We start from the raw sequence: 15042 nt of genomic DNA on the forward strand, positions 1-15042 counted from the left end.
ATAAAAGTGCTGTCTGACACCCCTAGCTTTGCATCTCCAACTTCAGTTATCACACAGACCACCTGGCAACCTTGCCAATTCTAGTTTAGCAGGCCTGAGATTCTGCATTTTTAACAAGCTGGTCCAACACTGATGGACCACTGATCTGCAGATAGCACTCCCAGTGGTACCTCTCAGAGGTAAATGCTCTTCTTCAGAATTCACCATCTGGTACCAACCTGCCTTTCCATTTCTACCCACTGTCCTGCCTCCCAGTCCTTGGCTTTGATTCTTACTCCATTAGCCATTGTTAAAATGTATACCATATTTTCATGTCTGTTTTTTCCTTTATTTTTTATTTTTCTAGAATATTCCAAGATTTCAACTCATCTGTCACCTTATTTGCTTCAAAGTACCCTAATTACATTTAGCAATCCTTTGTAACTGTCACCTTCTGATTTTATCCCAGATACCAGCCAGAAGTAATCAAACTTTCTCCCATGTCCCAAAGCATGCTGTTGCTTCTCGTAGAATACAAAGTACATTTTTTTTTTTTTTTTGTAGAGACAGAGTCTCACTTTATAGCCCTCGGTAGAGTGCCGTGGCGTCACACAGCTCACAGCAACCTCCAACTCCTGGGCTTAAGCGATTCTCCTGCCTCAGCCTCCCGAGCAGCTGGGACTACAGGCGCCCGCCACCACGCCTGGCTATTCCTTTGTTGCAGTTTGGCCGGGGCTGGGCTTGAACCCGCCACCCTCGGCATATGGGGCCGGCGCCCCACCGATTTTATTATCCTTAGTCGCATATTAACATGTTTGTTGACCTTATACATGCATCAATATGTCCATGTCTCTGTCCCCACAGTAAGGACTGTGTCTCATTTGTATTTTATCTTCACCCTATAACAGTACTTGGTAAATAGTAGTTTCTTGAGAAATGCTAACTAAAAATAAATCAACTTGAAAATAGTGTAGCAGGCCAAAACAGTAGCTAATTGGATCACAGGGACCACACAACACCCATTGAAATACGGTATGTAAATCCAGGGACATACTAGTTTTGGATCGAGATCTGGGTTACAAAGATACAAAGGTTAACTGGTAAAATGATGAGGCAAAAACTTCAAGTCATGAAGATAAATTGAAAATGGAAGATATTTAGCCTAAAGAAGATGGAAAAAGGAATGTCATTATTGTCCTCAGACACTTGAATATAGTGTCTGGTAGAGACACTAGAGGCACGTAGAGACTGGTTTCCTATATAGCACCAAGATCTAGGATTTGAGCTAAAGTGAAACAGGGCTGGACGTACAGTGGGAAATCAATAATAATTTTTTTTGTCTGGATATAAGACAAAACTTTTTAAAAGAAATTTCTTAGGAGGTAGTGAGTTGGTATTAACACAGAATTAATTACTGACTGAGGAAGAAAGAAATTGGAAGAGACTGAGGAAAAAAAAAAAAAAAAAAAACATTTATAGGGCAACTTTTCAAGCTCCTTTCAACCTAAAGAGTTTAAGGTCTTAAAGAGATGTCATGTTAGTGAAAGCTACCCATCTTTTGTAATTTCCTGGCCAGCAGACCAAGAGACCTGTTTAGGGATATTGGTCTGCCAAAGCTATAAAGTTAAAGAAAAAATAATCACAAAATTTGTGACTATAAAGACAGGAATGTTGGCATATTTTTATGTGTGTGTTAACATCTACATGCACTCCACCAGCCAACGATCCATCTTCCATTCCCAGAAAAATGCTGAGAGATATGATTAGGTGAAAAAAATATCAAAATATGTGAACTACATCATATCATTTTTTACTCCCAGCAGAGTGCACATAATGGTACCCATATACTACTTGTTAATAAGAATTCATTGATATTTTTAAAGGAAACAGAGCAAAAGTAGAATATATTTCATTAGACCAGGCATGGTAGCTCAAGCCTGTAATCCTAGCACTGTGGAAGGCTGAGGCAGGTGGATTACTTGAGCTCAGGAGTTTAAGACCTGAGCAAGAGTGAGACTCCATCTCTACTAAAAATAGAAAAGCTAGCTGGGCGTTATGGCAGGTGCGTATGGTCTCAGCTCCTCAGGAGGCTAAGACAAGAAGATCGCTTGAGCCCAAGAGTTTGAGTTGCTATGAGCTATGATGACATCATAGTACTCTATTCAGAGTGAGAGAGTGAGACTGTCTCAAAAAAAAAAAAAAAAAAAAAAAGAATACATTTTATGAATTTTCCTTGGGTAGTGTTAAACAAGGGCTTATCATACTGTTTTCATTTATTTCTGCTTTCGTTTTAGTAAGTGTTTTCTGAGTTGATAGAACACCAAATTAGACAAAAACCTGACCATTAATCCAACTGAAAAAAAATTACTTTTCATGAATAAATGTCATTCTGGGGGGAAATACTACTAAAAAACAAATATTATTAAATATTCTCAGCAGACAGAAACCGTGGTGGGTGTCTTACGATGTATAAGCTCTGGACATATAAAATTCATTTTCTGATTCATGAGAATTTTCATGCTTTAACATAGAGAGGTACAAGCTTGATATTTCTCCAAGTTATGGGTCTGTGAGCCCCCTCAGAATCCTAAGCCATAATCTATTGTATAAAAGGAAAACCAAGCAATTTACAAAAACCATTATTATATGCTGCATAAAGTGATCAAAATAACTTATGGAGAGCTACCCAGTAGGTTGTATGGCAAATTGCTAGATGATACATATTAAGCCAACTCTAGGACGCCTGTATACATTCCATTATGAAATCTTGTGATTGATATTAGCTATTAAGAAGTATTAGAAAACCTCTAGCTAGGGAAAAACTGCAACACAGCTAGAGGGTCCCCTAGATATCACTGAAGGACTTGTCTTCTCAGAGAAGCCCTTCACGCTCAACAGCTGCGAGGCATGTTCTGCGATAACCTTCCAAATATTTTGCGGTTCACATTCATTTCATGGCTTAATTACTAAACACTGCCTTTTCTAATCATCTATGGCTTAAAGGCCTGAGGAATTTTCTCGCAAGTCCCCTGGCAAATGTTAAGTCTTTGTTGATGAGTGACAACTAAGGAATCACTCAGAAGTCTGAGAGCCCAAGAAAATCTGAGGGAAACAATGACATAATTTTTGGCTTCTGCAGAACTGCAAATGTTAAAAGGGAAAAGCTCTGATGTGAATATCCTACAGACCTAGCTGCCATTGTCTTGACCTCATGAAAATGCCCTTCAGAAGTGCACTTGTTCTGATACTAAAACGTCTTGTCAATCTCACAAAGCGGCGTTTTCCAACCCTCATGAATGCATGCTTATGACTTATAGATAGCTCTGGCTCTTAGAATGAAATTGTTGGGTGACAATAATATCATTGTTGTTCTAATGTATCAAAGAACCCCTTCATGAAAAAAGTCATTTTAATAGTCTTACATAGCAAGCAGAATAGGCTCATAAACTGTACTGAAGTATTCTTTCATCAGGCCTTTATTCTATACAAGATTTTTAGAAATCCCTCTAAAGAAAAAAATAAAAGTGGTCAAAGTCACCTTGAGTCTAAAGACCTGGCTCTAAAGGGAGGGGAGGGAGGGGGGAGGAAGGTGGAGGGAGGGGGATTAATGGGATTACACCTGCGGTGCATTTTACAAGGGTATATGTGAATCCTAGTAAATGTGGAATGTAAAGGTCTTAGCAAAATAACTAAGAAAATGCTACAAAAGCTATGTTAACTAGTGTGATGAAAATGTGTCAAATGATCTAAGAACCAAGTGTACGGTGCCCCATGATCATACTAATGTACACAGCTATGATTTAATAAAAATAAATAAATAAATAAATAAATATAAATAAAAATAAATTTCTGAAGCAAAAAGTATATTAAAGCTATATGTGAGGTTGAAAGACATATGTGCAACATGTGGTGAGTTTCAGGGACCAAGAAGGGCTACATCTATACAATAATGATTAACAGAGAAATGCATCTGCATTTTTTATTTTCTCCTGGTTTTTTAAATTTAAATATTTTTATTTTTAAACAATATCCTTTTTTTTTTTTTTTAAGAGACAGAGTCTCTCTTTGTCACCCTCGGTAAAGTGCCGTGGCATCAGAGCTCACAGCAATCTCCAGCTTTTGGGCTTGGGCAATTATCTTGCCTCAGCCTCCCAAGCAGCTGGGACTACAGGCGCCCGCCACAATGCCGGCTATTTTTTTGTTGCAGTTTGGCCAGGGCCAGGTTTGAACCCGCCACCCTTGGTATACAGGGCCAGCGCCCTACTCACTGAGCCACAGGCACCATGCATTTTTAAACAATTTCAAATGAGGAAAAATTGTTTAAAAAGTACAAATAATTGTCATATATCCCTAACCTATATTTTCCTGTATTAAAAGTTTACATTTGCTTTATTATTCTTTCTTGACAGATGGATAAATGAATAGATATAATAGATAGGGTGACGCCCATAGCTCAGTGGGTAGGGCGCCGGCCACATCCAGCCACGCTGGTGGGTTCAAACCCAGCCCAGGCCAGCTAAACAACAATGAAAACTGCAAGAAAAAAAAGAAAATAGCTAGGCATTGTGGAAGGTGCCTTTAGTCCCAGCTTGGGAGGCTGAGGCAAGAGTTTCACTTAAGTCCAAGAGTTTGAGGTTGCTGTGAACTGTGACACCACAGAACTCTGCTGAGGGCAACATAGTGAGTCTCTGTCTCAAAAATAAATGAATAAATAAATAATAAAGGGAGATATTTTTTCTGAGTTATTTAGGAATACAATGCCAATATTAAACCCCTTTATTCTTAAATACTTCCACGTGAATTTCTGAACAAAGGTATTCTCTTATACAAACTACCATACAGGTATCAAAATCAGGAAGTTAATATTGATACAATAATATCACATCCACACACCTTATCCAAATTGCACACACTATCCCAATAATGAACTTTATAGCAAATAAAAAATCATAACAATTGTGTATCCAGATCTAATCCAGGATCACACGTTCATTTTTTGTCATGTCACTTCAGTCTTTTAACTTGGAACAGTTCCTTAATCTTTCTTACTTATGTCCTTGATAGGTTTAAAGACTCCAGACCATTTACTGTGTTGCAGCCTGACTCTCAATTTAGGTTTATCCGTTTCCCCAGGATTAGATTTTGTTATGCATATTTGGCAATAAGAGACCAGAATTTGTGACTTTTCCTCATTTTGAAAATTTGTTCCTTAGGTTTTCATGGCATGGTGCTCTCCTGAATTCCCTTGTGCCTCACTGGCTGTTCCTTACCTGTCTTCTCTATTATACCTCAAAATGTCAGAGAATCCCGACATGCTCCTTCTCCTGGCCTCCCTCCTTCATCCGCATTCTCTGAGTGGTCTTATCCAATCTCTGAGAAATAGTTTTCAGCATATTCTACCCTCTCCTCTCTTTGCTACAGATTCACAGTCTCAAACTCCTATTAACATTTTTCCTTGAGTGTCAAAAAAAGCATCTAAAATTATAACATGGGTGAAACCAAACTATTGATCCTTTTCTCCTAAAATTTAGTCCCAGAGACTCTGAGTTTAATAAGAAGAAGGAGAAATGCAGGTAAAGATAGGGAGTGAGGTGGGAGTAGGGAAATATTCCCAGTAGAAGGATCCATTCCTATTGATTATTTTCTCTAAGATTATTAGAAATCATATAACTGAAGAATTGACAATCATTTTAGAAAATCTAGTATAATACTGCACAATGTAGTCAGCCCTTCCACAGAGCGAAAACACATAGTTGTTGTAGGTGTTATCATGAGAAATCTCACTTTATAAAAGGCAATTAATTTCACTGAGCAAGCTATGATTTTATGGATACCTCCATATCACTTATGTATCATATTGTTTTAAAAATGAAAATAATTCAAGTTAGGTTACAAAATCCACAACATTGCAACACAGAAGCTTTGTTTCTTAAACACATAGCATGCGGTGGAGACTTTTATGTTTCTTTATTTACTTCATCTCTTCTGGGCCAACACAATCCTGGTTGGTAAATGCCTTCTCAATAAAAATGTAGATAAAGAGGCAGGTCTTGCTATTTGTGGACTTCACCAGAACAAATTTAAGTGCTAGTCCAAGACAATGACATTGATCTTCCTGTCTTTCAGCGCCTTCTTGGCATCCTAGTCTTACGATGATAAATGCTAAGTCAGTATTTATCCTTCATCATGTTCATTGTGCAATCTTTGCCTAACACTGACAGCAAATGAAGCCATGCCTTTGAACAAGGATTTGAACGTCAATAGCAAAGTTAGTTGGCTTAGCTTCAAACTCTCACTTGGCCTAATTATTAAGATTCCAAATCCAATTGCTCTGACCACCTCGGAAGCTATTATAGTTTTCCCATGGCTATTTCACAGCCAATCTGCCACTCTCATGTTCTTACCATCTCCATGAAAGAGATCCCATTCCTGAAGTTGACAGGCAGTTTTATTTCCTAGAATATCTCATAGTCAAGTGTAATTATTCTGGCCAATAAGTGAGCAGATTTTCTTGTTTGTTTAAAAGCTTTGCTGAGGCATAAATGACATACTGTATTTAAAGTGGACAATTTGATGTGTACACACAGACACACACATCATCTCACCATCACCACGATCAGGTCAGTGAACATATGAACATATTGTCCTTTGAAATTTCCCTTTCCTATCCTTTCTTGTCCTCTGTTTATACCCAAGTGATCTGTTTTGTCACCATAGTTTCATTTCTATTTCTACATTTTAATAAGTCAAAATAATATAGTATGTATTCCTTTTTTGGTCTTCCTCCTTCCACTCAGCATAACTATTTGGAGATTCATCCACACGGTTGCATGAATCATTTATTCATTTGTTTTGATTGATGAATAATATTACATTATATACCATGATATTTTTGTCCATTCATCTAATAATGGACAGTGGGCTATTTTTGGTTGTTACAAAGTGAGCAGAGTTCTCTTAATCTGTCTTGGACAAGTAGGCTTGTCAATGGTTACGGTTCTTTAAGATCTTACGAGGACCTACTGATTCTTGCAGTTTAAAAATCCACCTTTTCCAAGAACTTAGGACAAGCCCATCAAGTATCTATGCTTGTAAGAAACACAGGCTAACATCACATTCAGATACATTAGTTGCACATCTCTCAAACCATTATTTCCTTAGTTAGAACTTTTTGACCTCTAAGGAAATGTGAACTTACTCTTTCTACAGGTTGAAAAAACCGCCTATCTCTTACCAGAGAGCTTTGGGTCCAAATCCTAGAATCGTCACATCATCTGCATTGTTTCTCCTAAAGATACAGTGTCCCTAATGAAGAGGACTACCAATAATATATCATGACATTCGAGAATTCTCAAGAAAAATGTTTCCTTAGATTCCCACCCCAATTCTTTCTCTGAAAGTAGAAGGGTCGTAGGGAGGAAGAGATTTTTCCAATCATCTTTTGGTGTCCAGTTTCCAACTTTTAATGACTATCCTTTCATAGTTCTTATTCACTTCTCTCACACTTTCTTTCTCCTCTTCATCCTCCTTTTTCACACGCAAATCCTACTTCAGGCCAAAGCCCTATGTAGAAGAAGAAGAGGGTGAAAATTATAAGGCCAATGAGATGAGCATTTCAATTCTATTTCTTCTTCCAAAATCTATTTCTATTCTGCTGTAATCATCTTCTGACTTAAGTTAAATGTTTATGGAAATACATTAGATGCAGAAATCTTTTCTTACAAAGATATATATATATCGAATAGAGACCGTCACCTCTGGGAACAGTGCCAGTTTATTTGAGAGCAGTTTCTGGGCTGTCACGTGCTTAGAGCTGTCCTCCATCAGGCAATCCCTGCACTGCCAAGATTACATGAGTGACTGCTATTGATATAACTCCGTCTCGGTTGACGGCTCTGAAATCACGGAGCAGAGCTAATGGTTCACCAGAAAAACCACTGCTTCGGGTGTTCAACAAAATATTCTCCCCTCTTTTTTTGACTTTCAGGCAAATTACCTTTCAGAAGCACCTGAAAAGAGGCCCTATCTAAACTAATTCAATTTCTTAAATTGTGACCATTTAAGTTTATGGGACCATATTACAGCTATTCATTTGTCTTTCTCATTGAAATCATTCAGTTCAAAAAAGGGGCAGGTAATATGATGGGTTTACTTACTATTTTGGCTCACTCTGAAAATGTCGTCCAGGAAGGAATTATCTCAAATCTGGGAAACAAATGCTAAGGGGTTTTCCCACTGTCGTGGAGAATGGAGATTTGGGAACTTTTACTCCATCACTTCTCTTAACCTCTTTCACTCTCACTTGTTCCATTATAATTAATATGAGACCATGAATGGAATGATTAAACCATAACAGCCTGAGATATAATGCAGAGGGCATTACAGAGAAAGCCTAAGGGTGCTATATAAGTATTATATGTGGCTGCATAAATGTGACATCCATTTTAGGCTTAAGAAAACTTCTCCACACTCACGGAACTTTCAGATCTTCCTTCACATGAGTCAACTCATCCATGAGTAATGTATCCCATGACAAAGAATAAGAAAAACTGCATGCAGATCAGAGATAACACTAACCTTAGTGCTTGAGGATTTATCAGAGATTTGTTTAGAACTCTTTTATTGGCTTTTATAACTAAAAAGTCCAAGCGTATGTATGGAATGAAGACATGCCTGTATCTAGGCATCAACTTGCCTTCTCAATCTCTCCTTTTCTTATGTGCTGGTTTTATTCTCTAAATTAGGCTTCCCCCTCCCAGTGGTGAGATGACCAGACTTCTTGCTCTAAGAGTTTATCAGTATATATCAAAGAGTTTCTCTTTCCAAGTATTAAAATAAAATATCAGATGTTCCAGTTAGCAATTTATTGCTTCTCAGCTCAAAATCCACCCATTATTGCACTTCCTGTGATGTGCTTCCTTTGCCAGGTGGAATGATGCTAAGCTTTGTTGGTAGAAAGTGCTGGAGAGACTCTGGGGGAGAAAGGGGCTTCTCTTCCTGCTTCCAGCATGTTTGGCTTTTCCTTATTCCAATGGTGCTGGGCTGGCGTGCAAGACACCTAGTAGAGCTCACCCCCTCAGCTGTCTTTCCAGGAGTGAGGGGTATGGAATGAGCCCCTGTGGAAATCTTCTAAGCAATTAGTACCAGGAATGACCCAGCAGAGCTCCCCAGAGTGAATTCCACAGGCAAGACAGCTCATTTACTACCAGGTTCCTGGTGTTCCCAGTGGACTCAGCAAAACCCCCACTCTACTCCAGCATGACAACCAGAAAGTTCAACAGCAATTCCTAAAGGTATCTTCCTAGTGAATTTCCATGGCACCCTATCAGGTGGTTCTCTACCTGCTGGCTACATGCCACCAAATCTGGACAATGTCTCCACTCTCTACCATCTAGTGGCTACAATTATATCTGACCCAACAGAGTGAATCCTGGACTTGAAAAGAATTTCCCACCTTCCAAGTTTATTTCTCACTGCAAACTCTTCCTCAGCCCTACAGTACTCTTTAGATTTCCCTTTTGTACCTTTTTAGTTATTTCCTTGTAAATCATTAATAATTCTTTGTAGTAAATCTTCCTGTTCCAATTTCCATGTTTTTATTTTCTGATTGGACTCTGAATGATACAGCCCAGATGGTGCTTATTTGTTTGGATTGATGGGGTTTGGAGTCCACAGGTGCACTGCTAACCTAGATTGGAGACCAGAGAAACACAGTAAGCTCACTGGCCCCCCCTAGAACCATGAGGCATATGCAGCCTGAGAATAGGAGAGGTAGTTTCCTAAAAATAAATTGTGAAGAATTGATTTTAGGGAGGCACAAACAGCGTAGTTTATCTGAAAGAACATGTGCTTAAGCAGAGAGAGAGCTCTAATGAGAGGCCTGAAGCAAAGAACATATATTTCAACATATAAGACCACAGTTGATAAGAATAATGTAGACCTCAAAGGGAAGAATCTCGATGAGATAAAAGGGTATTTTTCAGTTCCCCGAATTGAGGTTCCCAACAATTTCTCAGTAAAGAGAAATTAAAGACCGGGTTCGAGATGGCAGCGGCAGCGGCTGGGGACTCGGCCTCTTGGGATGCGGACGCGTTCTCGGTGGAAGAGCCGGTGCGGAAGGTCGGGGTGGCGGCACCGCCGGTGGGGACCGCTGGGAAGGCCAAGACGAGGATGTCAAGGATAACTGGGATCATGATGATGATGGAAAAAAAAGAGGAAGCAGAAGTAAAACCAGAAGTAAAAATTTCAGAAAAGAAAAAAATAGCAGAGAAGATAAAAGAGAAAGAACGACAACAGAAGAAAAGGCAAGAAGAAATTAAAAAGAGGTGAGAAGAACCTGCAGAACCTAAAGTGCTAACACCGGAAGAACAATTAGCAGAGAAACTGCGGTTAAAGAAATTGCAGGAAGAGTCAGACCTTGAATTAGCAAAGGAAACTTTCGGTGTTAATAATACAGTTTTTGGAATAGATGCTATGAACCTAACTTCAAGAGATGACTTCACAGAATTTGGAAGGTTACTAAAAGATAAAATTACACAATATGAAAAGTCACTATATTATGCCAGTTTTTTGGAAGTCTTAGTTCGAGATGTGTGTTATTTCATTGGAAATTGATGACTTGAAAAAAATTACCAATTCATTGACGGTGCTTTGCAGTGAAAAACAGAAGCAAGAAAAGCAAAACAAAGCCAAAAAGAAGAAGAAAGGTGTGGTTCCTGGAGGGGGATTAAAGGCCACCATGAAAGACGATCTGGCAGATTATGGTGGTTATGATGGAGGACATTACAAGACTATGAAGACTTCATGTGACATTTTATCTTCTGGTGTCTTCTTTATGTTGCCCACAATCCCTTCAACATGTAGCACAATTTCCTTTCCTTTCAGTTCTGCCAAATGCTACAATCAGAAGTGCAGTAGCTTTTGTGCTGGTTATTTAACCCCTTGACACTTAGGTGCTAATGTGCAAAGGAGGGAACTTGGATCTTGCTGCCAAGGGGTTAAAATTGGGAACCTCATCGCTACTAAATCATAGTTCAAAACAAAACGAACTTAATAATGTTGTCATTGTTGCTATCTGAATCCATAGCAGCAGTCACTAAATTGGAAAGAAAAGTTTGTGACATGATAAAAAATTGTGTAGTATTTACCAGCACCATTCAGTAATACAGCCTTAAACATACCTCCTTGAACTACTTCATAACTTGTCAAGAAAAGCGGTTTGCAGCAAGGGCATGTGGTGTGCACCTAGTATTAAAATTGCTTTGTCTTAAAATTGAGCGTGAGGGTATTAAAAATACATTGTGAAGAAGAGTGAAAAGCACTAGTTTGATAAAAATTAAATGACCAAAACCCTCCAACTTTGAAGCTGTAGAAGGTAAACCTCTCCATTATTGCATTACAAGTTGTGGAATCTCTTGAGTGCATAGACTATCTGGTTTTTATTTATCAGACTATTTCTACTGATGGAGTGCTTCGGAAGTGGGAGAGAAACAAATCTCCTTTCTTCTAAGAGGCTGCAATGGAACAACTTTAACAGGGTTTTGGCATTTCTTTTCCTTTATAAAACATGCTCAGCAAACTGCACCAGTTAACTACAGTTTGGTAAATTGTTATGTTAATAATTATGACATCTGCAGTGTTTTATAAAGCAACTAATTTAATAAAACTCACTATTGTGAGGACTTAAATTTTGTGTTACCTCCCAAGAGATATTTTTGAAGAGTAGAGAACACAGCTCTTGGGACTAGAGTTCTCTGTACACTAAAGCTTAATAAATGCTTGACATAGTTAAAAAAAGAGAGAGAGAGAAATTAAAGACAGGGCCAAAAATCACATATAATCTTGTTTAAACAATAAATAAAATATATTGGTTTACCTAACTAAGAGTTCAAAATTAGTACATAATTTAAGCAACACTTGATCTCTCCACTCAATAGCCACATCAAAGATACAATTCTTGTCATTTTCTCTCTCTTTATTATTTTTTCTTTTTTTTTTTTTGGTTGCTTTGCTTTGTACAGTATTGGCTTCTTCCAAAGCTTGGCTTCCCTACTACTTTCCAAATGCTTTCAGCAGCTCCTAGATCATCATGATTCCTTGTCTAGAAAAGAACTAAGAGCATCTCTGACCTGATTTCCTGACTTTAAAAAAAGTCCTCACTTTTTTTAAAAACAGCCTCATTCACATGTTCACCCCTGAACAACTAATTTGAGTCCAAGGGAAAGAAAAATATGAATTGGCTTAACCTATATTACATCTTCTCTTCTTAAAATCAAGGGTAGCACAATCTAGGATTATGGGAAAATATAGCATGCATGCTAGGAAGTCAATCAGCAGATGTACCATGTAAGAAATAATTAGCCCTCACTCCACTGTCATGACATCACAAAATTATAACAAATATGCGCTGCACTTTATTATATTTGTTCTTACATGCATCTTCTTTTACTGCACTCTGGGTGGATTCCTTTGATGACAGGAAATACCCTGGAATAAATGGTAGAAGCTTAATAAATTTTGAATAAATGGTCTTTTTTTTTTGATTTTTTTTTTTGGGGGGGGTTTTGGCCGGGGCTGGGTTTGAACCCGCCACCTCCGGCATATGGGACTGGCGCCCTACTCCTTGAGCCATAGGTGCCGCCCAAATAAATGGTCTTAAATATTAGGATTCCAAAGGGGGTTAAGCTTTACTTGCCAGAGAATAAGGCATTCAGAGGGCTTTGATAAATAGAATCGTAATCTAAGATATTTTTAAACCAGCCAGGTTGAAGAAATGGAAGCAGAGAAACTATTACAGAGACTATCACAGTTGTCCAGGCAGGTTATTTCAAAAGATTAATCTATGGTAAAGCTAGTAAGAATGAAAAATAAGTTTTTTGACGTTTTCAGAGGTGAAACACATAGGCTTTCATGAAAACCTATGAAATAAAACATGGGCCTGAAGCAGAAGGAGGAGTTAATGACAAAGTTCTCATCTGGATGACCAGGTGAATAGACCAAGGAAAGAAACAAAAAACAAGGAATAGGCCTATAGGAACAAATAAAAAGCTCTCTCTATATATACACTATGTCAATCAGTATGTGTTTGTAAATACTTACAGAGGCGGTGTTTAGATATAAATAGCCCAAATATTTTTCCAGCTTCCCATAAAACAGAGACAGAAATTATTTGTTAATAATTATTAGCTCTGTTATATTATGCCCCAAACTGATGACTCCAGTATATCTAGCTCATGTCATGGCTTCTTCCATTGATCCTTGGCTTAGTGAGTTTCTTATTTTGATACTCACATATCCTACTAAATTTCCTACATCAGCTCTATCAGTGAGAGAGTACACACAGATGGACAGTGGCCAAATCCACTGAAGAAGAGTAGCTAAGGACTGGGGAAAGTTTTGTTTTCCTGCTATGATGATTTTCATATCCAAGCAGGGCTGAGCACAAATCCCTGACCACACTCCTAGAGAAAGGATCTTTGACATTGTCTTCCTGTCAATAGATTATGAAAGAACAGGATATCAAATGTGCTGTCTGGTGGCTGGCTTTTCACGCCCCTTGTCTCCACTGATCTCAAAAGGAATGAAGTCCAGGAGTCAGAGAAGGGCTAGGTTTTAGAGCAGGGGCAGGAGAAAGCTGGCCGGGTTTGAACTGGATATCTACCATTTATTATCGATGATACCTTGAGCAAATCTTTTATCCTCTTTAAGCCTCAGTTACTTACCTCTAAAAAGAGGATAATAGCTGTTACCATTGTTACAAGACTTAATATATAAAAGCACTTAGTGTAGTTCCTAGATGAGAACAAACATAATAAATGGGTGCTGATATTGCTACTAATATTATGATGGTGAAATGTAGTTTGTAACTTAATCAGGCCCCACTTCCATAATACACATACAAGGAATTTAGTGGGAGGGCCATCCATCTTTCTCATCGTGCTTCTCCCGGAACTAGCATGGACAATGGAACAGTAGGAAACAGATGACAGAGTTAGGTTCAAACATCTTTTCGTAATTTTTTGGCCCTTTTAAAAAACTGCTGACATTTTTCTCATTAGTGTTTTAGCTAATATTCAATAGGAGAACTGCAGGTAGAATGTATTCAATGAGCTTAGAGATTTTATGGGTTTTTTTCCACTGGTATATCCCACAAATTTTACCTAGTGGCTAACATGAAGTATTCAACAAATGTTTATTAAATGATATTAAAGTAATTTTCACTCTACCTGGAACACTCAATCTTATTCCTTTCATTTTTCACTCTTCCTACATTAGCCAATTGACAGCTCTGAAGACCATGACAAGCCAACAAGGTTTGTTGGAGATGTTGGGCTACAGTTGTTCAATAACAAAGCTCCATCTGGTCTGAGCCAATGCCGCCCTTTACATAATCTTTGTTCCACACAACTCTGTTAAGGAGTTTGAATGAAGTTGCTAGCATTTGAGATCATGGAAGATTTCACATCAATATTTGACTTCCAGCTTCTCCAGAAACTTGGAAGATCTAGCAATGCGTGGTTACTTTCTCAATGGGCAGTAAAGAGCAGAGCATGTGCTCCCTTTAGATGTGGTGTGTGGTTCCAGTTTACACAGTCTCTGCCATTCCCCGTTGTATCTCTGACAGCACAGCTTCTCTTCTATTTATTACCACCTTCGCTCTACTGGTTTTGTTACAGCCCATGTTCCTCTTATTTACATTGCCTCCCTGATTTCTGAAAGTATTTGAGCCTTTCAATCCTGTCCTATAGTTTTAAAAGGGTCAGTAAAGGGGTGGACCAATGGATAATTTTAAGGCAATGGCGGGAGTGGAGATTTAAATGTCAGGTGAGGATCAGGTGGATATTTCAGGCAATAGTCTTTTCTTCTACTCAGATGCTTAGTCATAAAGATATTCCTGAGTGTGATTTATATTTTATAATGAACATTTCCCAAATCTGTGGTTATCAATAACATAGTAAATATCACAACTGATACCATACAAACCCTGACACATTTGGGGTCTTTCATGAATGTTTTTTAACATCAGCTGTGCTTATGCTTTGGAACTGAATCTTAAATGATTTC

General features: G+C 38.2%; 1 pseudogene; it reads left to right on the forward strand.

Annotated features, from left to right (window-relative positions):
• Positions 1-10023: 10023 nt before the first annotated feature.
• LOC128592237 (eukaryotic translation initiation factor 3 subunit J-like) lies at positions 10024-10788 on the forward strand (annotated as a pseudogene).
• Positions 10789-15042: the final 4254 nt, after the last annotated feature.

This window comes from Nycticebus coucang, chromosome 8, assembly GCF_027406575.1.
Source record: "Nycticebus coucang isolate mNycCou1 chromosome 8, mNycCou1.pri, whole genome shotgun sequence".
NCBI classification, from domain to species: Eukaryota; Metazoa; Chordata; class Mammalia; order Primates; family Lorisidae; genus Nycticebus; species Nycticebus coucang.